The sequence below is a fragment of the Apium graveolens genome, chromosome 2 (genome assembly GCF_009905375.1).
Source record: "Apium graveolens cultivar Ventura chromosome 2, ASM990537v1, whole genome shotgun sequence".
Classification (NCBI taxonomy): Eukaryota; Viridiplantae; Streptophyta; class Magnoliopsida; order Apiales; family Apiaceae; genus Apium; species Apium graveolens.
In genome coordinates, this window is record NC_133648.1 from 135,793,131 (window position 1) to 135,818,772 (window position 25,642).

General features: G+C 31.8%; 1 long non-coding RNA gene across 1 annotated transcript; it reads left to right on the forward strand.

Moving 5' to 3' along the window:
- The first annotated feature begins 8,831 nt into the window (after positions 1-8,831).
- On the forward strand, positions 8,832-12,846 carry LOC141706087 (uncharacterized). Its single transcript, XR_012568616.1, has 8 exons — positions 8,832-9,126; positions 9,209-9,327; positions 9,415-9,641; positions 9,732-9,854; positions 10,353-11,032; positions 11,125-11,265; positions 12,220-12,380; positions 12,685-12,846. It is a non-coding gene; the product is annotated as an uncharacterized LOC141706087 (long non-coding RNA).
- The last annotated feature ends 12,796 nt before the right edge of the window (positions 12,847-25,642 follow it).

The window sequence follows — 25,642 nt, forward strand, 5'->3', positions numbered from 1 at the left end:
CAGGCATCGCGGGGTTATCGGCATACACCCTCCTCAAGTGTAGCCGTGGCCGGCTGAGGCATCTTTATCAGTCATAGGTGCTTTTCCAGGTGCATGAGTAGCACGGCTGCGACGAAGGCCCCTTCCGTTCTTGCGTCGCTCCACGGTGTTCAACCTTGAATCGAAGCCGTTCAAAGCATCACCCATGCGATACAGTTGTTCCAGCAAGTCAGCGTTGCTGATGAGCACAGGCGGCTGTCCCCCAACGTCCGAAGTGGGACGTTCAGTCATCGGCGGAACGTAAGGTTCATGTTCATAGCCGTGATCAGATTCTTCCTGAGAGTTTCCATCATAAAAACTTCCATCACGATATTGAGACATCCTTCCTCCTAGATGCAGATCTTGATTAGCCCCTCCTTCTAGCGCCAATTTGTTGACAGAGGAATTTGGGAGCAACAAAGTCTGAGGTTCGTAGCCGGAAACAAGATATGTGATGGCGATTCTTCATCGGAAATGTGAACAGTAGTCGGTAGATCCGATGAACAGTATTCATCGGAAAAGATGAACAGTGTTTGGTGGTGGTGATTATTGGGGGCTGAGATTGCTTAGGGTTAGTGGTGGCTCCTTTGCGCTCTCGCTTCCCCCCTTACAATTTGCCTACGTATCCCTATTTATAGGGAATCAAGCCCACGTAGTTCTTGGGGAACAAGAAACCTAACGGGCTTAGATTTCTTATCCCGAGGCCCAGTAGGAAACCCACTGGAAATCGTCTTCTACTAGCTTTAGGAATGTCTGCCGATGAGGCCCAACCATAAAGTCCCAAGGCTCGTCCGCAGGTTCAAGACTTCACGGATAAGGCATCTCCGTGGCCAAGGATAACTCTCCGCTACCAGCTGTTTCCCTAGTCCGTGGACGCAGGTATAGCCGTGGTTCACCCCAAATATTGGACGCATCCTTGTCCCCCGATAAGGAGCCCTTACCGGATTGCAGGACAAGTGATCCCAAGCTTTTGGGTGCAAAGTGCAGGATACTCCAAAGTCTCCCAACGAGGACACCCGTTGACTACAGAGACATAGCTCCCAAAGCACACACCAGATATCACCTCACATCCCCAATGAGGACACTCATTGACTACATGAGGAGGTCTTCAATCATCAGGCATACCCCTGGAGGTCTCTGACCATGGACACCGCCTTTCCTGTAGATGTACTATAGGAAGGAGTTCTTCAATAGAGTACATGCATCAAATAGGTTAGTAATAATAATCTCCATCTTTCATGAATCTTCCAAAAAACCTGGCCAAGTAATCATGTTGATGTCTTCACAAAGTTTCTCTACTTATACATAGGGTGCGCCCTAAGGCTCACTATGGGAAAGAATTTAATCAAGGAATTCCTCACCCTTTCTTCAGTAATTGGGTGCGCCTCCTCACTATGTTCGAGGGCGCGCCTCCCATGCATGGACAACTGCAACTCTCCATCAACCATTCTCATCATGAGGCGCGTCCTGCTTATACATAGGGCGCACCCTCATTCCTTTTATAAAAAGATAATTTTAGATGTTCCTCAATTTTAGGCGTTCCTTCTTCAATTTTGCCTATTTTATCAATCTAAAACCTGAATATTGTTTATACCAATTTTTGGGCATAACAATATAATTTGAGCATATGAGAGCATGCTGTTTCGTTTAATACAGAATCACATCTATATACCACACCATGACACAAATTTTGCAATTTAAGTGTGTTCTTTAGTTATATACATGCTTATATCTGCAATATGCTTATTTTTTCTTTTATAAATTCCCAGGTTTCTATTGTCTTGCTTCTTGCGGGAGTAATGTTGGTGGTAGTAGCTGCTCCAGAGATTGTTGATAAAGGAAACTATTAACAGTTCGTATTTGGTTTCTGTAATAGACTAAAAAATAGACAAAATAAATAGCTGCTGGTTCAAATTTGTTTCTGTCACAGTATTAGTGCATTTAAGATTTAAGAGCTTAATTTAAAATTACTTAATTGTAATGGTCATGAATTTTCTCGAGTTTCAGTTCACCTATCATACAACGATGCATTCTAGTGACCCAAAAAGAATGTAATGTTGAATCCTTACTTTTTTATGCACACATGGCTATCTGCTGGGGAAATTTTTTGAAACTAATTCAAAGCGCAAGTACACGGATGTACGCGAGTGTGGGGAAAATACGAGTCGAACCACAAACAATGTGAATTAAGTTTTCAATTTTTTTTACAAATATGGCTTATAACCTTACAAGTTGAACCACAAAAAATGCGAATTAAGTTTATAATTTTTTTTACAAATATGGCTTATAACCTTACAAATGAATATCTGTTCTCAAAATTTCTCGGAGTGAGCGGGGATCGATCCCAGAATATAGGACAATAGAGGATAAACTCTTATCCAGTTGAGCTATCCAACCATGCTCAATTAAGTTTTCAATTTAATAAACTAACAAAACAATTATACTAGCCCTTAGGATATCACTTTTTAAATAATCTAAGAAACCAAATTTTTCGGCTAAAAATGAACACCATGACAACCATGTATTTTTAACGAACATCATGTCATAAACTTGTAATTTTAATAGAAAATAAACTCCCAAGTATTTAAAGTAGAGACATCCAATAACTCAAAATCAAGTTACGTTCATAATCACAAAGATATTTCACATTCATGTTATCAATTAAAACAACTCTCAAAATCATATGGATCTTGACTATACGAACTCTCAATATAATCTATTTATGTGACTCGCATGAAAATACTCACATGAACATAATATTGAAGATAATGAATAAAACAAACATCTAACAACTAAGACATATACACCATGATATCTGGTTTCTTTAGCCAACTAAATCCGCCCCTTAGAAAGGGTTTAATTGAACATAATGGAGACTATCATGATATAAGAAAATAAAAAATTCATACCAAGAATCGAGACGAACTTAAAATTTTTGTTAATAATAAAATCTTCGATACGAGGGAGAAATAGATAAAGGGAAGTACAAGAAACGAGAGATATGAAGTCTAGTTTAGTTTAAATTTATGTATAATAATATAAATTTTATTTTAAAAAATATAAAAATATGATGGAATAAATGATTTCAAGTTATACTTCGTGCTTGTTTGAGAAATATTAAAACAAGATATGCTGTTTAAATTTGAGCCCCAACGAAACGATTCTTTAATTAAATTCAGCGCATACTTCGTGCTTGTTTGAGAAATATTAAAACAAATAACTTATTATTTAAAATAAATAAGCTAATTATAAGTGATAAGTCGATGAATAGTAATAAGTTAAATAAGTGTTTAGATAATTTTACTTATAAGTCAGAATTTTTTTACTTACATAAACTAAAATAAATAATTTTTAAATACAAATATCTTTAATTAGTGAATTTTAAATTAAAAAAACATGCCCGCAAGGGTTGTCTCAGTTGGTTAAAGAGGGGATAATTATCCTCTTGGTCACAGGTTCGAATCTAACGGGAGGAGAATTTATAATTATGCCTCCTGAGTCAGAGTCTGTCGCTTAAATGCGGTTTACCTTGCTTCACGTGGTTTGAAGGCTATTGCGTGAGCCCGTGAGGTTTACCCAGTGCGCACCTGAAGGGTAGCGGCTGCGGGTTACCCACGATAAAAAAAATTAGATAAATATTTAAAATATAAATTATAAAACTAAAGTTAATAGAAAAAGCAAAAAATCAAAATAAGTCGAGAAAAAATACGTCGTTGTTAACATTAAACTAATCAGCTTATAAGTTATAAATTTGACTTATAAATTGGATCGACAAACTGTCATCGATAAATACTTGCGAGCTTATAAGTCAAAAAGTAACTTAAATAATGTCTACCAAACAGGCCCTTCAACTTTACTAGCTTATTTAATTTTGACTCGCAAAATCTTTGTTAAGTGGTCGATGACTAGTGGGATGCGAAAAGTTAGGCTAGAATAGTTACTCTCATATAGCGCTTGCAGCAGATAAATTATAATATTACTATCATTGCATTGCAACTATATATATGGTACTAATATATTAACTTTATGATCCGTGCGAGTCTTTATTAATATTTTTATATGATTTAAAAAATATAATAAATTTTTTTAAATTAATATTAAATAAGATATAATTGATGAGATTTGGACCATTAATTACTCAAGTTTCAGGTTTAATAATATAAATATTTATTACGGTGGGGGGTTCGAACATGGAAGACCGAATAGTGTAAAATAATAGTATAAATATTTATTGTTGGCGGGATTCGAAACTAGAAACTTGAGTAGTATATATTATTTTAGTATTTGGATCTAACGGTACTGATCCCTTAATTAAAAAGATCCAAAATAAAGATAACCAAATCAACCAAAAAAGAGCATAAAAAATATATCATATTTCAGTTATTATAATATAGTATATTATAGATTACTAATGCACATCATTACAAGAAAATCAGAAATTTTCGTTAACAAAAATCTGTTGGAGACAGTGTGCCAACAGAATTACATTTCTAAACATCCTTACAAAATAGCTGTCTAACCAAATATATTTTTTATTGTAAATTTAAGAATAAAACATCATGCAAGCGAGTACAAACATAGTTCCTTTTTTTGAATAACCATAAAATAACCGACTTGGTAACAAAATATTTTGTTGATAATATTAGCAATCATATGTCAATGAAATTTTCTTCATTAAATTTTATACTATTAACAATCATATGCCAACGAATGAATTATTGCTGCATACTTTACCAACCGATCAGCTGTTACTTCACACATAATCTATCAATTCACTACTAACAACAGTTCAAGTATTCAAGTTTTAATAACAGAATATAAGTGTCTGTAATTTTAATTTTAAATATTTAATAAAAGAAGGCCAAAAAATAACACCATTCCAATAGATAGTATAAAAAGAGTATTGTTTGATAGATAATATTTTCATAAGCAATCATTATCATAAAAGATGGACAAAAGGAGAGCAAATAAGAAATAAGAAAAGACACTTAAATACACTCCAAAGATGCATGTTAATTTTGTAGCTTTGCTTTGGCTAATCCATGATGGAAAGGGCCTGGCCAAGTTGTAGAAAGTAGGAGGAATGTAAAGGTGGGGAGGTTACTTGGACACAAATTTCGGCAATTTTGGACGCGATACCACTTACACGATATAAAATGATATATAAATTTAATTTTTGTGTTAGCTTTTTTAGCACACGACATGAAAATACACAAACACGAAAATTTACGGTCGAGATTTAGTGTGGATTTTGTGTTTATTCTTTGAATACACGACTTGACACGAAGTATACGACATAAATACATAATATAGTTATATATTAATATTCATAATGAATATATATATATATAGAGTCCCACTTAAGGGAGAATTTTTTATATGGAGAATTATGGAGAATCAATCACAGCCATCCATTTTCTTATCAGATTAAGTAATGACACTTTTGTAATTAAAAAACATTTTAAGGCTATTAAGTAACTGTTGTACGGACAACTACAAACACATAGATATACACACAAAACTAGCAGTAGAGTCTGAGCTAAAGACAAACAGAAAGGAGAGAGAAAAAGAGACTATAAAATATCAAAATCAACGTTTACAGATCGATTTGAGCTATTGAATCGAGCTATTGAATCGAAGATTTCATCACAAAAAGGTGTACAATGGTTATTGCAAGGCGATGTTTCGAATAGGTAAGTTTTTTTAATCTTTAATTTAATTTCTGTAGTAAACATGAGATTATTAAGAAGGATTAGAGCTTCTTCATTATATTTTTTGTAAAATATTGACATAAATTTTCGTGCATGTATATTTTGTTTTGTAGATCTGTTGATTCAGTAGTAGATCCTTAGATTTTGATTTTCATTCTATAGTAGAAGCTTTTTTGTGTGTATAAAATTTGTCTGTGTTTAACTTCACTTAAAATCGATATTTAGTAGTTGTGTTCGATTTGGAATTGTTGATTCTGTATTAGATGCAAAAAATATGATGATAATTGTAGTTTACAAGCACTGTATAGTGTTTATCAAGTTTTACTTTAATTAAAAATGATATTTAGTAATTATTTCATTTCAAATCTGTTGATTCAGTAGTAGATCCATAGAAATTAATTTTCATTCTAGAGTAGAAGCTTTTTATTGTGTGTATAAAATTTGCCTGTGTTTAACTTCACTTAAAATCGATATTTAGTAGTTGTGTTTGATTTGGAATTGTTGATTCTGTATTAGATGCAAAAAATATGATGATAATTGTAGTTTACAAGCACTGTATAGTGTTTATCATGTTTTACTTTAATTAAAAATGATATTTAGTAATTATTTCATTTCAAATCTGTTAATTCAGTAGTAGATCCATATAAATTAATTTTCATTCTAGAGTAGAAGCTTTTTGTTATATGTATAGAATTTGCATGTGTTTAACTTCACTTAAAATCGATATTTAGTAGTTGTGTTCGATTTGGAATTGTTGATTCTGTATTAGATGCAAAAAAATATGATGATAATTGTAGTTTACAAGCACTGTATAGTGTTTATCAAGTTTTACTTTAATTAAAAATGATATTTAGTAATTATTTCATTTCAAATCTGATGATTCAGTAGTAGATCCATAGAAATTGATTTTCATTATAGAGTAGAAGCTTTTTGGTGTGTGTATAGAATTTGCATGTGTTTAACTTCACTTAAAATCGATATTTAGTAGTTGTGTTCGATTTGGAATTGTTAATTATGTATTAGATGCAAAAAATATGATGATAATTGTAGTTTACAACCACTGTATTGTGTTTATCAAGTTTGACTTTAATTAAAAATGATATTTAGTAATTTAGTCATATAAAATCTGTTGATTCTGTAGTAGATCCCTAGATTTTGATTTTCATTCTAGAGTAGAAGCTTTTTGTACAGAGTTTCCCTGTCTTTATTCTTACCTAAAATTGATAATTAGTAGTTGTGTTGGATTTGGACTTGTTGATTATATGCAAATAATATAAAGACAATTGTTGTTTAAAAGCATTCTATTGTATTTAACAAGTTTGACTTTAAATACAAATAATATTTAGTAGATCGGTCGATTCAAATCAGTTGATTCTGTATTAGATCCATAGAATTTAATTTTCATTCTAGAGTATAAGCTTTTTGTGGTGTGTACAGTAACTTTAACTAAAATCAATATTTACTAGTTGTGTTATATTATATTTCTTGATTCTGTATTAGATGCAGAAAAAATGATGATCATTGTAGATTAGAAGCATTATATTGTGTTTATCATGTTTGACTTTAAATAAAATTTATATTTAGTAGATCGGTGGATTTAAATACGTTTACTCTGAAGTAGATCCATAAAATTTATGGATTCTGGAAAGGTTGTTGTGCTGCCATGTGTTGTTGTTGCGTCCTGGATGCCTGTTTCTGATCCATGAATATCATCATCTTATATATCATTGATAATTGATTAGCTTCTAGTTAAATTATTTGGTTTTTTTAGTACTGTGTGTGGAGAAGAACTTATCATGGGGAAGCCGGAATGATGAATTTTGTGATATTACCCTGCTTCCATTTTATTTCATTTGTGCTATTTGTTTCATGTTACTTCCTCTACAAAGATAATTCATTCTACCTACGTTCAGCCTCCCAAACAACAAATATGAATGATGAGCATTATGTCTTTGATATAGACACTTTTATGTGTTAGTTGTGATTATTCTATGTTTTGTGATTATAATAAATATCAGGAGTAATTTCATGTTTTGTTGCAGTATTTGGTTTTTAATATAATGCACAACAATAATATTGGACTTCATAAATCTTTAGGCACTCTTTCAAGTGCAAAAGTTAAGGCAAAACATAAAAATTATGTATCCAGGAATGCTACAATGAAAATAAAAATGAGGAACAAGGAAGGACAACTGAGCACAAATGATTTTGATAAATATTTGAGGTAATAAGACAAGAATTATGTAACATTAATTTTAGTTCTGTTGTTGAATTATTTTAATGGTGAAATAAAATTAATGATAATAGTAAATTGTACAGAGGTATATGGGAAACATTACTAAAAGACAAAAAAGAAGGATGTATATTCATTGATCTGTTATGGTTCACAAAATATTCTTCAAAAAATCCTAATTCAAGGAAGGAGGCACTGCGGTGGATCTCAGATAAAAAAATATTTGGAAAGAGATATGTGTTTGTTCCAATGTGTGAAAGGTAAAACATTTCTCAGAGACTAAATACTACAAGAAATAGAATTTTTGAAAATTGATTATATTTTTTTTATCATAGCTACCATTGGAATTTACTCATACTGTGCAACTTGGGTGAGATTATTGAATCAAAAAATAGTCCATGTATTTTGTTATTGGATTCACTCCATGCAAGAGAGCCACATTTGCTTAAACGACAGCTTCAAAGGTATACAACCCTTTGTTTCTTATTTTATTTAAATTTGACATTAAAACAGTTTTTAAGTAGATAAAAATGTAGAGTTTATTGGTTTATGATCTCTGACATAACAAATTTATTGTGTAGTTTTGTGGAGAACATTTTGAAATATGAAGAAAAGGAAGAAATTGATGAAGTAATGATGTATCCGTTTGAGATTCTAAGAGTCCCCCAACAGAATGATGGTTCTAATTGTGGGCACTATGTTCTGTATTACATTTATAAGTTTTTAATGACATGTCCAGAGTATTACAACTACGAAGAAGATTACCCAGGATTTGTAAGCAGCATATATCAAAAAAAATATCTTTATTTTATTTAATTTTCTGCATTGTTTTAAATTTTTATGTTTCAATTTGTTTATAATAGATGAATGAGAGTTGGTTCACTGCTGATGAAGTCAATGAGTTTTCTGTAAATTTACCGTCATGGCATGATACTATGCTGAAAAAACGAGAAGACAAGAATGAAGAATACGAAGATAATGACATTAAAATCATCAATATCATAGAATTTGCATAAAACAACGAGGACAGAGATCAAGAGATAGAATTTAAAAATTCGCTAAATGCTACTTCTTTCAATTTAGAACCAAGCGACGCACTTCGGGCATTATGTGTATATACCCCAGAGAGTTCTCAAAAGAAACAAACACCAATTGTACCACAATGTAAGTATTAATTTAGTTTTTTTATTAATAGCACCATTAATTGAAATTTTTTAGAAACAATTTTCTTCCATTTTCTTAATAGGTAAAGATGATATTAAAGTCAATGAGGACTCGGTGAAAGAGATTAACAAGTCAATTTTCGAGCATGAGGCAAAGAAAATTAGAGTCAAAGTGAGAGCACATCGAACAGATTTTGACGAGGTTAATTTGACACTCTTTTGTAATGATATATTTTTTAACAAAATTTGGTGTTGTATTATAATGTAACTCATACAATCATTATTATAGGATACTGGCGTTGATGCACAGTATTTGACATTACCTAAAGGAGGAGAAAGTCAAATGTTGAGAAAGGAAAAGAAGTTATTGTTAGTGAAGAAATAAAGAATAATGTGGAAGAAAGTACAGATCCATTAAATGAGACTGAAGTTGATCATCCAGATACAATTCAAGATGAGAAACAACCCGAGGAAGAAGACAAATCAATAAAGAATGACAAAGGAATGTTCAGCAAGGTAAATAATATTTCTATTTTTTTCATTTGTCGATTCTTTTGTTCAAGTTGTATAAATCGGTTTAACATTTGTTATTATTATTTTTTCCAGGCACGAAAAAATAAAACAAAGAAAAGAAGATGTAGAACTTCTGTTGGTACAATTGAAAAACGAAGATCACCAAGGCTGATGACAACAATCTCCAAATCAGATACTGATGAAACAAATTATCAAGTAAAAACATATAAATATTTTTTTTTGTTCCTTGTCTTTTTAACAGCTTCAAAGAACAAAAAAAACATAGATAGATAATTTTTTTTTAAATGAAACCTATGATGACATACATATCTTGACAATAGATAGTTATTATAGAAGATAGTTATTTCACATTTTTAAAATTTTGATGATTAATCATTCTAATCTTATATAATGCTTTCTGTTAGGATATAAAAATTTCAATTGCAAGAAAAAAGAAGAAAGAGGCACCAAATGGAAATGATCAATCTGATAGTGATTTTGAAGCAACTGCGGATGTAAACTTGACAAGAGAAACAAGAAGTGAAAATAGAAATAAAAACATCAGAAAAATGTAGCAAAAAAAAGGAAAAATTCTGTCTAGGTAATAACATAGAAATAATTAAATATTAAAAACTAAACGATAAAAACTTTTATCAGTTTGTGTACATTATAATTTTAGTACTGTTTATAATGGTTATATTTGTCTTCTTTCAGGCTGAAAATAGAAAGGCAAAAAAACAAAAATATGAAGAAGTAGACAGAGAAGTAGAACATTTATAAGAAGAGAAGCCAAAGATATTATTGATCAGGGCTTATCTGTCAACGTTTTCCAAAGTTGTAAGTGTACTCTCAAAAGAGCAAAAGGAATGGGTGACAAGTGTTGGTTTTGGTCCACTTTTATCATTTGAGTTGAGAGCCGTACCCCGTGAGATTGCAGTCAACGTTTTATGGTGGTTTGACCACAATAATAATGAAATGATGTTGCCTGAAAATAAACACATTAAGGTGGATGAGGAAGATGTGAATTTGATTCTGGGACTGCCAAGAGGTCAAGAAGTTGTTAAATTTGAGAAAGATAAAGACATATATAATAAATGGAGAGAACAATTCCCTAAGAAGAGGATAACTGAGCTGATGGTGGCTAATGCAATCAGACTCTCCACAGAAGCAGATGAGAAGTTCAAACAAAACTTCATGGTATGACAAATTTGTTCATAAGAACAGATAAGACTGCAAATGTCAGTCAATATGCATTCAGATTCAAGGGAACTTACGAAAATGCAAAAAATTTCAATTGGTGCAAGCCGGTTTTGGAAAATATAAAGGAAGCACATGAATTATGGTGGAAGAATCCGCAAATGCGGTACTATACTGGTTCACTTATCTTCCTTCTTGTAAGTAATCAACTAACCTTTTCTTATGGTTCCGTTACTTACTTTTCTGAATAAAAAATATTGATCTGTTTTTCATTTGTTTTTTATTTCAGTTTTTGTACCTTGATAGAATACAATACTTTCGAATCATTGCCGATAGGACATCACCGCCTTTAATTGGTTGGAAGACTTCCCTCATAGCGAACCGAAGTAAAGCTGAAATGTATGATGACAGTTTTGGAAATGGAATATTGGTAAGTTTATTGTATATGATTAAAAAATTCCTTTGGTAGTATGTTCTAAAATTTTCATGTTAGTATAATACTTATTAAACTCACAGTCTTTGTATAGACCATGACTTGTATTGTTCATTTTGTAGCTTGAAAAATTTAACAAAGAAAAAAGACAAGAGGGAAAAAATCTAGTCCATCAACTGATGAACAAAATGCTCATCCAGATATAGTAAATGCAGAGAAACATAATCAGTCATTTGAAAATGATGAAGGATTGGTCAGTGAAATATATTTCCTGATTTTGTGATGTAATTTCTCAAAAAAAAATTCTTCAAGTTAAATTAAATTGGCTTACATTATTTATTTTGAAGCATTCTAAAGAAAGCAAAGAAGACAAAGAAAACAGTGAACCATCACCTGCTAATGAAGATGCAAATCCAGACACTGAACAATAATTTAAATAGAATGAGAAATAGAATGATGAACAATTATTTGTGAAGGTAAATAATATTTATAGTTTTGTGCATTTCTCAGTTATTTTTTGAGTTCAAGTATAACTATCAAAGTGCTAATTTGTACTTACCTCATATATACTTATTAGAAACATTATGACCTCTTGACAAAATTTGAAAAACATTCCAATTAAAGAGCAATATTACGATGTATTCTAATATGAAAAATTTTTGATTGTTTAATTTTTTGAATCACAAATTATGTACATGTATTTGATGTTAGAGACATTTGGAAAACTCCAAAACAAACAATTAAAGACGTACATTCATGTTCACTTTCTTTTGAAGAAGATAAGCTGAACAATGATATTATGTCTATAGCTAAAAATGTTCAAGAAGAACATAATTCTAATAATTTATGTACTGAACAGGTAAAAAAATTTGATTTTGTTACTCTAGCAACTATTAATATATTTACTCGAATGAGCTAACTTGGCTATGGATTTATGAAATTCTATCACAGTTGGAGATTGATTTTAAGGAATAGGAAGAGGCAAGCATAAAATTCAGAAGCACCTTACTAATGGCAAATGAAATAATACCAAATCATGCAAAGGTGAAGGAGTTTGAAGACACATTTTTGAAGCAATTTAAACCCTCAGAAACGCAGAGTATTGACACAAGGTATTATAATACTTAAATATATTTCACAAAAAAAATTTAATGGACGACTATAAAAAATATAATATATAAATAATGGTTTTACTAAATATGCATTTTGCATATATTTTTTAGTATGTTTTATTAAAAAGTTTTTGTTTGCATAAAACAGAATTGAACAAGAGTGACCGAAATTATCAGAGAATGACTGGAGGACAATTGAAATTTTATCACTTCCTTATTTTGATAGAGCTTATAATAAATTACATGACATTGATGATTTCCTAGGAGAATTAACAATTGGTGGTGAAATTATTGATTTTGTTAGATCTCCTGGAGAGATTTCAAAAAATTTTGAAATGGAAAACTTGTTTGACCAAGAAAGACCAAGGAGGGAGCAGAAGGTAGGGGAATACAATAAATCCCCTTTCAGAGAGCGGGTTATTGACATTGATAGGGTAAGACTAACGAAAACAGAAGAAGAGGTCTGGAATTAGATAAATGCAGATACAGGGAACCCAATATATGTAAATCAAATATCTAAATTTAAATAAAATTATACCATATTTTAGTCCCTAAGTACATTGTATTAAATTTAATGTATTTTTGCAGGCAACCAATCTTTTTCTAGGAGGATGTAATTTGCATGAAACACCAGCTTAAGACTTTAAGGACAAATAATCGAATAGCCAGTGGTGTCATCGACGCTTATGCATCAATACTTAATCAAGATGAGAAATACAGATCTGCTGATTCGCCAAATAGATTTTTCTGCAGCACATTTATAACAGCAAGAAAATTATGATAAGATATTTAATTGAATAATTATGTGTTGTATGTTTAATGCTAAAACAGATTTTGGTCTTTCTAAACAATAATGCCAATTGTGCTTCTAAAAAATGTATTTGGTTGCAGATGTTGACATTGACTAAAAAAATCAGGCAGAAAATGAAATTAATGAAGGAGAGGATGTTATCAAGTTTAACAGGTTCCGTGCTAGATTGGACATGATGCTTGCAAAACATAGCATAAAAATTACAGACCTTGATATGGTAAAACTTATTTTTACTACTTAATACTTGTAAAGCTTTACTATATGTTATAGCTACATTTTAACTTAATGTCATTTTAATGTGCAGATTTTTTTCACAATCGAAAATGAAAATCATTATTATCTCATGTGCTTTAATCTTAAAAGACCATCGATAGAGCTCATTGACAACATAACAAATAAAAACAGAAATACTAATGCTTATGATGGATATCCAGAGAGCCTGGTAAAATTTCTTGACCGAAATATATTAATTTATGTAAAATCTTTTGTTCTAATTAAAATATTTGTTTTTTTTCAGAAAGATCTTTTTGTCAAGTACATGAAGAACATCAGTCCAGTAAGGAGCTCACAATCAAGCAAATTTCCAATCAAATGCCTAAAAATGAAGTGGTGCAGTGATGATAACATAATTGACTCTGATATTTTTGCAATTCATCACATGGAGACATACAAAGGAAATGGCGTAAGGAAATGGGAAAGCAAATTTGGATCTACCAAAGGTATTATGTTAGACTCACTTGTATACATTACACACCCTTTTTGTCTTTGGTTTGATTGATTAGCTTCAGCATCCATCCTTCCACCCTTTAGATTATTTATTTAGTTACATTAATTATCAGATCTCTCTCTCTCTCTCTCATAATATCTCTCCACATATCTCTACTAAAATCTATTAACTATTAGCTTCTACTTTCTTTTCTTTATTTATCTCTCCCCCTTCTCTCTCTCTCCATATACAAAATCTAAAATTCACTGCTTGATTTTTTGATACTGAATCATGCTAGCTAGCTACTAGCTCACAGTTGATGCTTTATAATATAATATAAATGAATGTTTAATATACATAAATTATTGTACTCCTGTTTGTCACGTCTTGCATAATTTAAATGATAAGTTAGCTGGAAACACATTTAGTTTAAATTGAATTTAAGAATAGAAATTTAGGCTAAGTACATAATTTCTGAAATTTTATTATTGATTAGAGATATTTTATTTGGTTGACATTTCAATTAGACATACTAGCTGGAAAGACAACTTCTGAAGGCACATCAAATTTATGCTGCGAAGATTATTTGTTCTACTACAAATGGCTGGAGAAACAAGATGCTTAAGGAGATCCAACAAATATCTCTAAAATTAAATAATGTCATTTAGCTAATGGTTTGAAATGTTGACTTGTATGAACAAGCAATGATGCTATTCCTAAGAAATTTGATACTTATGTGCAGGCATTTTAGTTTTCAATTGCTAAGAAGATTGCTGCTAATGTGCAAGCATTTTAATTTTGTAAAAGCAAAAGGATAATGTGGTATTATATAGAAGATGTGGAAACATGTTTTAGAACTTATTTGAGAATTATTTTATGCACAATAACTCTGTATTTTTTGTTCCCTTAAAATTTTGATCATAATCCTAGATAGTATTATTCTACTATAAAAATTACAAAAATATCAAATCATAAAAACAAATTATGAAAATTAAAATATGTTTAATTCTACAAACATTATACATTAAACGAATACTAGAATACAGGTACATTATAATAGAATTAAAAGGATTTATTATAATAGAATTAACTGCGTCAATGAATATGAGCGAATGGGTACTAGAATTAAAATGTGACATTATAAATGAATTAAACGGATTCAATTACAGAATTAAACGCGTAAATGAAAATGAGTGAATGAGTACTAGAATTAAACGGATTTTAGTCGTAAATGTGACTATGTCGAGAAGAATGTTCTTAAAAGACAAATATTTTAAAAATGACAAAAAATAGCAATCAAAGATGCTCTATTGTGCATCGTTGGCATCTTAACACTGTACCCCGAATCCTAAACCCTAAAACAATAAATTTAATTCAGTTTACTTCTAAAACCCCAAAATGGGATTACTGAACCCTAAAATGTAAACGGATATTAAACAGGGTTATACACCTACGTTTTAAACCATAGAATCAGTTAATTCAATTTACTTCTAAAACCCAAAATGGGATTGGTGAACCCTAAAATATTAACGAATATTAAACAGGGTTATACACGTACGTTTTAAAAGTGTTTGCCGGTTCTTAGGGTTTAAGATCTAGGGTTTAGGGCCTCAAGGCCCTAAAGCCCTAAACCCCAAATCTTAAACCCTAAAATAATAAATTTAATTCAGTTTACTTCTAAAACCCCAAAATGGGATTGTTGAACCCTAAAATGTAACCGAATATTAAACAGGGTTATACACTTACATTTTAAACCATAAAATCAGTTAATTCAATTTACTTCTAAAACCCAAAATGGGATTGGTGAACCTTAAAATATTAACGAATATTAAACAGGGTTATACACGTACGTTTTAAACCCTAAATCAGTTAATTCAATTTACTTCTAAAACCCAAAATGGGATTGGTGAACCCTAAACTGTAGAACAAGGAAAACAATTTCAATACATTTAAGGCAAGAGAACTTGGATAAAATGTAGTTCTACAATGGAATAAATTTTTGATCTTTTGAAAAAATTTATTATACTCTAAACTGATAGACTCTATTAACAATTTAAGTATAGTACTAACAAAATTGTAACATCCGGGAAATATCGTATAATTATTTATATCAATATATGATTATTATATGAATATTATATGAATTTTTGGTGAATTATCTGATGATTGATAATAATATTTGGATGTTTGTATGTAATAAAATGTGAGTATGTTAATTTTAATATGTCGAGAATAAAATATAGATAATTAAGGTATTTTTCTGGTAATTTTTGGAGTGTAAGATGATTTTATAATGAATTATGAACTATTAATTTTTTTCTAGAATAATTATAAAATTATTTTATAAAGCCGGGAATCGTCCGACTTCAACCGTTTTTACATTTTTACAACCCGAAACTCTTCCGAAAACTCCTCCCTAACCTAATCTGGTAATTTCAGACATTTTCCGTGTTTTGACTTTTTCAATCCGGATTACGGTTTGACTCGTGCGTGGCCCGGCGTAAAATTTTCATTACGATAACCATTTTGATAAATCAACAAAACCCGTATTCTCGAGAGACGGGATATTTTTACATAATTTTCGTATATGATGTTTTATGAAAAGCTCGGTTTTGATAATTATCCAATTATGGTATTAAATTATATCATTTTTATAGTTACTTAGCGGCTAAGTAATCTATTTTTGGATCATTTTGTAGTTATTTAGTGGCTAAGCAACTAATTTAACGATCCAAAACGATCCAGAATGAACTAATATTCCATAAATATAAATAGCATATTTCTTATTTCATTTTATTCGTTTATTCATTTACAACCAGTAAAAATACAGTAAATACAGAGAAAACCCTAAAAATCGATACGTTCCTGAGAATCAAACACACAAACGAAGGCGTTACCTAACTCCGATTCGGGCGTGCAACATATCAAAATGAAGCTCTCAAAATCTTCTTTCTGAATCAACCATTTGTTTTTGCCCAGAAATCAAGGTATTTTTCTAGTTTAATTATTTTATTTTGAATTAATTATGGATTAAAATATGAATTTTTGTTCTTGATGTTGTTTGTATAATTTGATGATTCCATCGTGTAGATAATATTTTTCCGGTCAATTTGGTATATTATATGTCGAAAACCGAGTTCAATAACATGCTCAAATTGATGTTTGATTCTCTGTATGAAGAACTAGGGTTTATGTTCTTGAATTTTATTAATTCGAAATTAGGGGTTTTTATCTTGTTGATTCTGGGTTAAATCGAATGTAACTATCGTTTAGATCGTTTAAAAAGCAAATGATTGACATAGGCGAGACGAATTGAGGACCTGTAATACGAGTTCGCCGGAAAACGCCGTTCAACGGCGTCGGAAATTTCAATCTATAAATTGCAGAAATGAACTGCTGGAAACGAGAGGAACATCTCCTGTTAATCTCGTCGAATTCTGGATAAAATTCAGGCTCCCCAGAAAAGCTCGGCGGTCGCCGTTAATGGCGACCGGCCGGCGAACGGCGACGAGCGGGGAAGATAGCAAAAATGCAGGTTGGTACCTGTATTTTTGCTAATCTTGCAAAGCATGGATTTTTGTTTTAAATATTACGAAAATTAGATTTCTGTTTTAAAATATTTTAGAAATGATATTTTTATTATTTTAAAAATCAGAAAATCAGTTATTTAACCATTTTAAATTCAAAAAATTATTTTAATTATTTGTTTATTCAAAAATAAATCGAAATTATTTTATTAATTAATTTTAATTAGTTGTTAATTATTTTAATTACTCGATTAATTTAAAATTAATTGATTAATTAATTTAATTAATTATTAATTAATTTAAATTATTTAAATAATTAGATTTAATTATTTAAAATTGATTGAGAAATTCAAAAAAATAGTTTCGAGCTTTAAAATATTATTTTAAATTATTTTCAAGGCTCGATATATATTATAAAATTATTTTAAAGTCATATTTAGGTATTCAAACCCTATTATTTAATTATTAAATGATTCGGAGACCGTTGTAATTGTGAAAAATGTTCAAAAATTCATAATAAATCAACCGTTCGTCCGTTTAATACGAAACGAACGCCTCTAGACTCATAAAAATGTTATGATTTCAATAAAAATACCTTTCAAGTCTAAATTCTTTAATATCAAAAAGGTGTTTGTTTTATGGATCACTCCGAGTCAATAATTGATCGATAAAATATTCTTTTTGACCCGATTTCAATTCTAAACATATCGAGACCTATCTTTGACGATTCAACTTATTGCTACATGAATTACGTGATTATGTGTTATGTGAATAATATGATTACATGCCCTATGTGTACGTATTATGTGAATAATAAGTCAGCGTGTCTTTTAAACATTATCTGAATGAGATGTGATCCTTATCTATTATTATCAGGAGGGTAGACGATAGGGATAAGTGTATAGACTAGTCAATTATATATTGTCAGTTCATTGAATAGTATTATTTGTGATAGATGCACATAGTGCGACACGTTCAAAGCCAGATAGAAATTGTAGAAGTAAAGCCTGATTGCCTGTGGTACTGAAACGAGTGGATTCAGAATAAAGATAAACCTAAGAGGATAAATGATAAGAAAGGTCAAGTAGCCGTCAAGGGTAATACAGATGCGACATGATTGAGTGATATGGCAGCTAGTTAAAGATCAGAGGATTATCAATTGAGGCAAGTGTTCCTAACTTTTCTCCTAAAATACTGCAAATATTTATTCGCTCCTATTCTAAGTTCAGAATAGTTAACTGTTTTATATTTTGCTGCAATTACTCTTATTATGCAAGTTCTTTTCATTAATGTTCCTATAATTCGATTGCTCTCTTGAGCAAATACCCATTCGTTCGTGTTATTTGCGAACCCTGATTTGGGATGTTTTGAAATCAAAAATGATTTGATATCAAAATACTCTACGGGCTGGACAGTTATTATGAAGACCAGTGATGAGCTGGATCCTATGGGTCAGGGATGGACCGGACCCTTTAGGCCATAGTTGTCTGGGTACCCCATATGTTGGTTTGGTCTATGCAGTTGGGTATAGATCCGCACTGTATCCTGACTGATCAGCAGGTTATAGTGCATATGTTGGTTTCTAGTGTCCATTCTAATTTATTGTTGATCGCCATTAATGGCATTCCTTTCCGAGTAGTTCATAACTACAAACTCACACCAAGATTTAATTCAAAAGGATGAGATATTGAAACGATTACTGTCCTTTTTCGGAAAAAGTGATTTATGATTAAAGGCCAATGAGGGTCAATGTTTTGTTCGCTCAACTATTTAAATATGTAAAAATGTTTTTAAAATCATTCAACAATAGTTTCCAGGAGTGTTCTGATCTGATACTTGGAAACCATTTATGATACTTGCTGGGCATTTTTGGCTCACTCTTGCTTTGTGAACTCTTATTTCTTTCAGTATCAAATGAGGGCAAAGTTAATAGCTTTTAATAGACAACAAAAGTGGTGAGATTCCAGCTGAAGAAATTTGGAGATGTCAAAGTGATCAATACAAGGAAATACAGTAATGAGGTAATGTAATTGTGTCTAGACAATGTAATTTTAGAAGGTTAGATTCTTGTTTCATACTATAACCTGTAAGCGATCCTGAATATGAGGGGTTATCTGTATATTTATTTTAATATACATGTTTTTATTATTATGTAAAGTTGTGTAGTGACACCCAATCCTGACCCCGGATTTGGGGGTGTCACAAAAATGGTGTACAAATATAATCAAATGCAAATTTGGTTCTATCATGGAATAAACCTAAAAGAAAAATTATGCAATATAAAAGCTACTTCTAAGTGTGTTTACTATGTTTTCTATAATATGATTATAGACAAACACAGAGAATATTAAATCATTAAAAGCAATCATTTACATTAAATTTGTAAATCGATAAATCTCCCAAAAATGGTCTTTATACAAATTTTATTAAAGCATCCACAAGACAAACATTCTATCAAAGAACTTGTCTTAATCATCTTAATCGACAAAATAAAAATGAAAAAATACATCAGTAAAAATTGTCACTATCTATTTCCATTAGCTCTTTAATACCGCAACGAGATATTATTCAATTTGATGATTACTCATGTTTGCTGCAAAAGAAAAATATGAAAAAAATTAAAAACTTATAGTCAGCAAAATTATATAAGAAAAATTACATTTGATACCACATATAATGTCCAATTCCACTAACTGTTATTCATGTTATATTATCATATAAATGTGATAAATATTAATTTTATGATTGCAATCTGTATTGAGAAATTAAAAAATGTGTAAGCGCACACTGATGAGGCTTGTAAACAGAAACTTTTACCGATACTTGTGATCTTCTGAGAAAATCATATGAAAGTTCTAATGATAAATGATTTTACAGGTATATTACTTAGTAGTAATAAGAATAAAGGAAATTTTACGTACGGAGCATAAAAAACAAAGACAGATGATATCACAAAAAACAACATAAGAGAAAAAAACAACATAAGAGAAAAAATGGGGAACATGATATACATACCTGAATAACATGATGAAAAAAAATGTAGGAAATAATCTCAAGTATGTTCCAACTCTTTGTTCAACTGGTCATTAAGTTTATTCGGACATTTACATGAATCATGATATGACTTGATATTATAAGTTTTCCATATTACAACTGGTTAACGTGTATGTCCTGAAAAACTGCATGTGCACGGTAATTATTGCTTATTTTACGTGCCCATTAACTCCTCTCTAGCCGTTTATTAACTGTTCACACAGTGCCAGGTGTAAAGTGTATATTATGCTTCAAAAATATAATTGTTGAAGTGAAGAGAGTATATATATGGGAGTTAACAGATTTTATAATCCTTTACTTACTTTTCTATTTTTCATCTCTCTTATTCTCTCTCTCTAATATTCTCTGAAGCGTTTTCTTTCAGGACTTTTAAAAAACACTTTACAAACACTCTCTTTCTCACTTAATTTCTTACAGAGATGGCACCAAAAGACGTAATTTTCAATGGAGCTAAGTTTGTTCCTAACAACTACTCCGCCATTCTTAGCAAGGCTGAAGCTCCATCAGAACTTCACTTCATTCAGGATTTTCTCGCTAATTCTGATATTGGGTATGCTCTGACCCAACCTGATGCAGTCTCTGGAACTCAAGTGCTGGAGAAGTGGAGTATATGATGATGGTGGTGCTCAAGGGTCCCCAAGTATTATCTTTTCAACAGGGGAGGATGAACATGTCGTGACATTGACCACGGTTCGACAAACACTGTAGCTGCCTGAGAACTGCGTTTACTCTACAGTTGAGGAGCCAGTTCTTCAAAATATGATGGCCAGTCTGGGGTATGAAAAGACATTGGCAAAGCTGGATCAATTGAAGAGACCTTACATAAGGAGGGATTGGAGTTTCTTCTTTGACTATATTACCAAGGCTTTTGCAAACAAATGTTCTAACTTCGATGCAATCCCCATATTCAGTCAACAAATCGGGTATCCTCTCATTAATCAAACTGATTTTGATTATGCAAGTGCTGTCTTAGGTTTCATTGGGGATAGGATGACAGAAGACAGAAATACTGTTTATTTTGCTAGATTCTGTCAGCTTATATATAGTTTTTGTTGTGATGATAAGCCTCAATCAGCTACTGAATTAATTCCATCATTCAGACTAGCTAAAAGAGCTTTTAATGACTTATTATCTACTTATAATAAGAAGGCTGTGTTAAGATCCCTCCGAGTTCCTTTATTTGTCAAACAAGCCTTAATAATCTATGATCCAGTTAAATACACTGCATTATATCCTGATATCCAACCATCAGAACCTCAACCATCAGCACCTACCACCTTACACAAACACCTCAGACTTCTCAACCATCAGCACACACAACCAGACCTTCATCTTCTAAACCTTCTAAGAGAACAAAGTCTGTTCCTCAACCTTCATAAAAGAGAAGGAAGATGATTCTCAGAAATGAGTCTGAGAGTGACGAGGAAATAATTGAAGCATGAGTTCATGCATCTGAACCTGTGATAATTGAAGCTGAGAATGTTACTTCTCATAATGAGAAAGCATCTCAAAGTTCTGATACTTTGAAAAGGAAATCTGAAAATTCTGATGTTGCTGAAGCAACTCCTTCATTGGCAAGGAGATTGAAGAAAATGAAGGCTAGGAGGTATTTGGCTAAGGCTATATCAGAAGATACTGAAGAAGCTGAGGAAGGGGATCAGGAATCTCTGATCTCACAAGAACCAATTATCATTGAAGCCCTTCCAGCTCAAGCCAAAGACACTGCTAATGACACAGTTGTTACCCCTCCCGTCTCTCCTATTAAAGCTACAGATGATGCTAAAGAACAAACTGATAATTCTGAAATAGATATTCATAATTTGAATATACCTAAAGTTTTTTATCTGGAAGCTCCATCTACATCAAAGACACCAGCTCTGGAGATAAATTCTGCTGATCAGAATTTAGATGATATTATTCCTGAATCTCCAGTTGCTTCACACACTATTGAGCTATCAGAATAGAATGAGTCTTCCTCAAGTTCTGATGACAGTGTTTCTGTTGAGACTCCAGTACCTACTCTGGGCAAAGAAGAATTGGTGAAGAAGTTTGTTGAAAAGGAAGCATATAGCGCCCTCCAAACCCAGGTCAGAAGTTTGGGGTCCACAAAACATACACAATATATAAACCTGTATAAGAGATAATATTTATAATGACCCTGCTTCAAAAAAAACCACGGATCGAAACAGGTTAAAATATGAAAATAAGACACAACCTTAACTTTTATTACAACGTACCAAATTCCCCTTTAATTTAACTCACAACTGATAATAAAAGTATTCTTACAATTTGACTATCTCTCTACCGCATGAAGCTTCTGCTAGCTCGATCCAGCTCAACTGGAACCTTAGCCCACACTTTGGACGGAGGAACTTCACTATCATTCATATCCTTTTCAACTGTAACATATATAAAAAGATTCGCAAGAGTGAGCTAACTAGCTCAGCAAGTCATGATAACGATAACTGAGGTTAAACAATGATCAAATGAGATGATTCAAAAGAATCAAGTTTCTTTTTAATTAATCATTAGAATTGGATATTCATTTTAAGTTTTAAAAACCCAGGTTAGGCTGCTGATCAGTCACGCACTAACCCCGAGCAAGCACACAACACTACTCTAATTACTGGATCCAAGGCACACATTGGCCTAACTTGACCATTGGTATGGTCTGACCACGAATCTGGTCCACATATATAAAAACTATCCAATACTAAAGCAATTCAATATGATAAACAATATAATTCGATAAAACAAGATCATAATCAATGATGGTTAAACACTTGAATAAAAATATAAGGAAACTCATAGATATCTCAAGGGTATATCAGGGTATGTATAAGAAACGGTTTTCAGATTGTACAAGGGTCAGGTATTAGACCAGTAATGATTTTTCAGGATATGGTTCTTTGATGTTATAAAGAATGATTGGAGTATAAAAGTTTCTGTGTTTTCAAACTATTCTCTTCCAGTGTTTGGTGTTTGGTAGTTATACTTTTGGAGAGTAGTATTATATTTGTATGGTTTGGTGTCTGAGGATCAACAAAGGACGGTTTACAAAGAATAAGGCTTATGGCTCAGGATCAAGAAAATCAGGGTTCAAGCTTAAATAGTTTAAAGCTCTTGTAATGTAAAACATGAGTTATTTTGAATAATAGCGACATGTTATAAAATAGTTCAAAAACATTGGTAATATATATATATATATATATCTCGAAGAAAAGTTCAGAAATACTTGCCTTACAGGGCTTTATAACTATTACTGATCAACTCTGAGCCGACCATGTCGCTCAAGCTTTAACGTCCAACCACTAGATCCCATTGGATTCGACTTCGACACTCAGGTTTTTCTGTTGAAACTCTACTGAGCTCGTCGACTGATTTCTAGGTTATCTTTAGTCCATCATCCACTTTCAGTGTTCCCGACTATAACCTACAGGGTCGAAATACCCTACGTTAGACGTCTAGGTATGCTTGACATATCCTCCGTACTAATTCTTACCCAACGATATACAAACCCAACTCGTAATTATTCATATTAGAATAACACAGACAATAATTAGAGTTCACATTCTCGAAATCGATCCAGCGTTCGTTTTCAGAAAATACGTATACTCGTCATTTTACAAAATTATGGTTACTGTGTTTTGGACAAAATATACAACACAACATACAATCAGGATCTGTATAAAACATACGTATATGTATTTACTTATACTCGCTCGACGTCCCAAAAATCCTCGGATACGCTCCCGTATTTCCGTAGTTCGATTTTCCGGAAATCGGACAGCGTCCCCTTTATTTATCGGACTACCCGTCGAAACATCCATCGACGTCAATTCAATAACGACAATCCAATTCATAACAACCACAATCCCAATCATTAGTTCAACCCAACAATCAACCCAGTCACAATTCGTCAACTAAATTACGTACTCGACTTAATGTAAAATCAAATTCTCGTTTTCAAAGATAATTTCACGAATTTATTTATTCATTTTAAAAATATTAGGACTTAGAATAAACATCATAGTCCACCGTCGGCTCGCCGAGGCTCAACGCCGACGGCGGCAAAATTCGGAGGTAACCGAATCGGGTTTCCAATCACGAATTTCACCGATTAAAATTCGAAATAATTGAATCCATAATTCGCACAATCATAACAAGTCATACAAATATTATGACAATTAAAAATTTAAATTCATCAAATAGGAGCTTCGAACAGCGAACCAAATGCAACAATTAACACAGCAGCAATAACACTGGGCACACGCAAGCCGGCCACCTCGCCGGAGAAACCACGGCGGCGGCCGGAGATCAAGAAAATGAAGGACTGCAAAACGTATAACTTTAGTGACCCACAGAACTCATACCCACGAATATATATACGAAGCAAAACCGCAAGGACAGCCACCACGCTGAAATCAGCGGCAACGGCCAGAGCACCAGAAGCGACCGGAGCACAAGAAGGAAGAAGAAGAAAATGAGGAGAGAAGAAGTGAGGGGCGGAAAAGATTTGAGAGAGAGATCAGAGATTGATTGATTTTTTTCTTCGTACCCCAAATCAATTGTTCTTGAGATATTTTAATTTCCAATTATCCAGAATTAAATCTAGATAATTTTGGTATTTTTCTGGTAATTTTTGGATTATCATATGATTTTATAAGGATTTATAGAATTAATAATGATTATTTTACCTAATTATAAAATTACTTTTTAGAATCAGAAATTGTCTCACTTCAATCGTTTTTGCGTTTTTACAACTCGAAACTCTTCCGAAAACTCCTTCCTAACCTAATCTAATAATTCTGAACACTTTTCATGATTTGACTTTTTCGATCCGGGGTACGGTTTGACCTGTACCAGTCCCGGTGTGAAATTTTCGATACGCAAATCATTTTATTTATTGATAAGAATCCATATTCTCAAAAGGCGAGACATTATTACCTTAATTTCGTATAAAGTATTTTATAGGAAGCTCTATTTTGATAATTATCCAATTCTGGTATTAAAATCGTATCGTCTTTTCAGTTACTTAGCGGCTAAGTAACCTATTTTCGGATCCGACATGTACATATAATTATTGAATTATTGAATTATTAAATGAATAAAATATGTAATGGTTTTGTCAGCTATGTGTCGTTGTGGTATTAATTATTTGTGA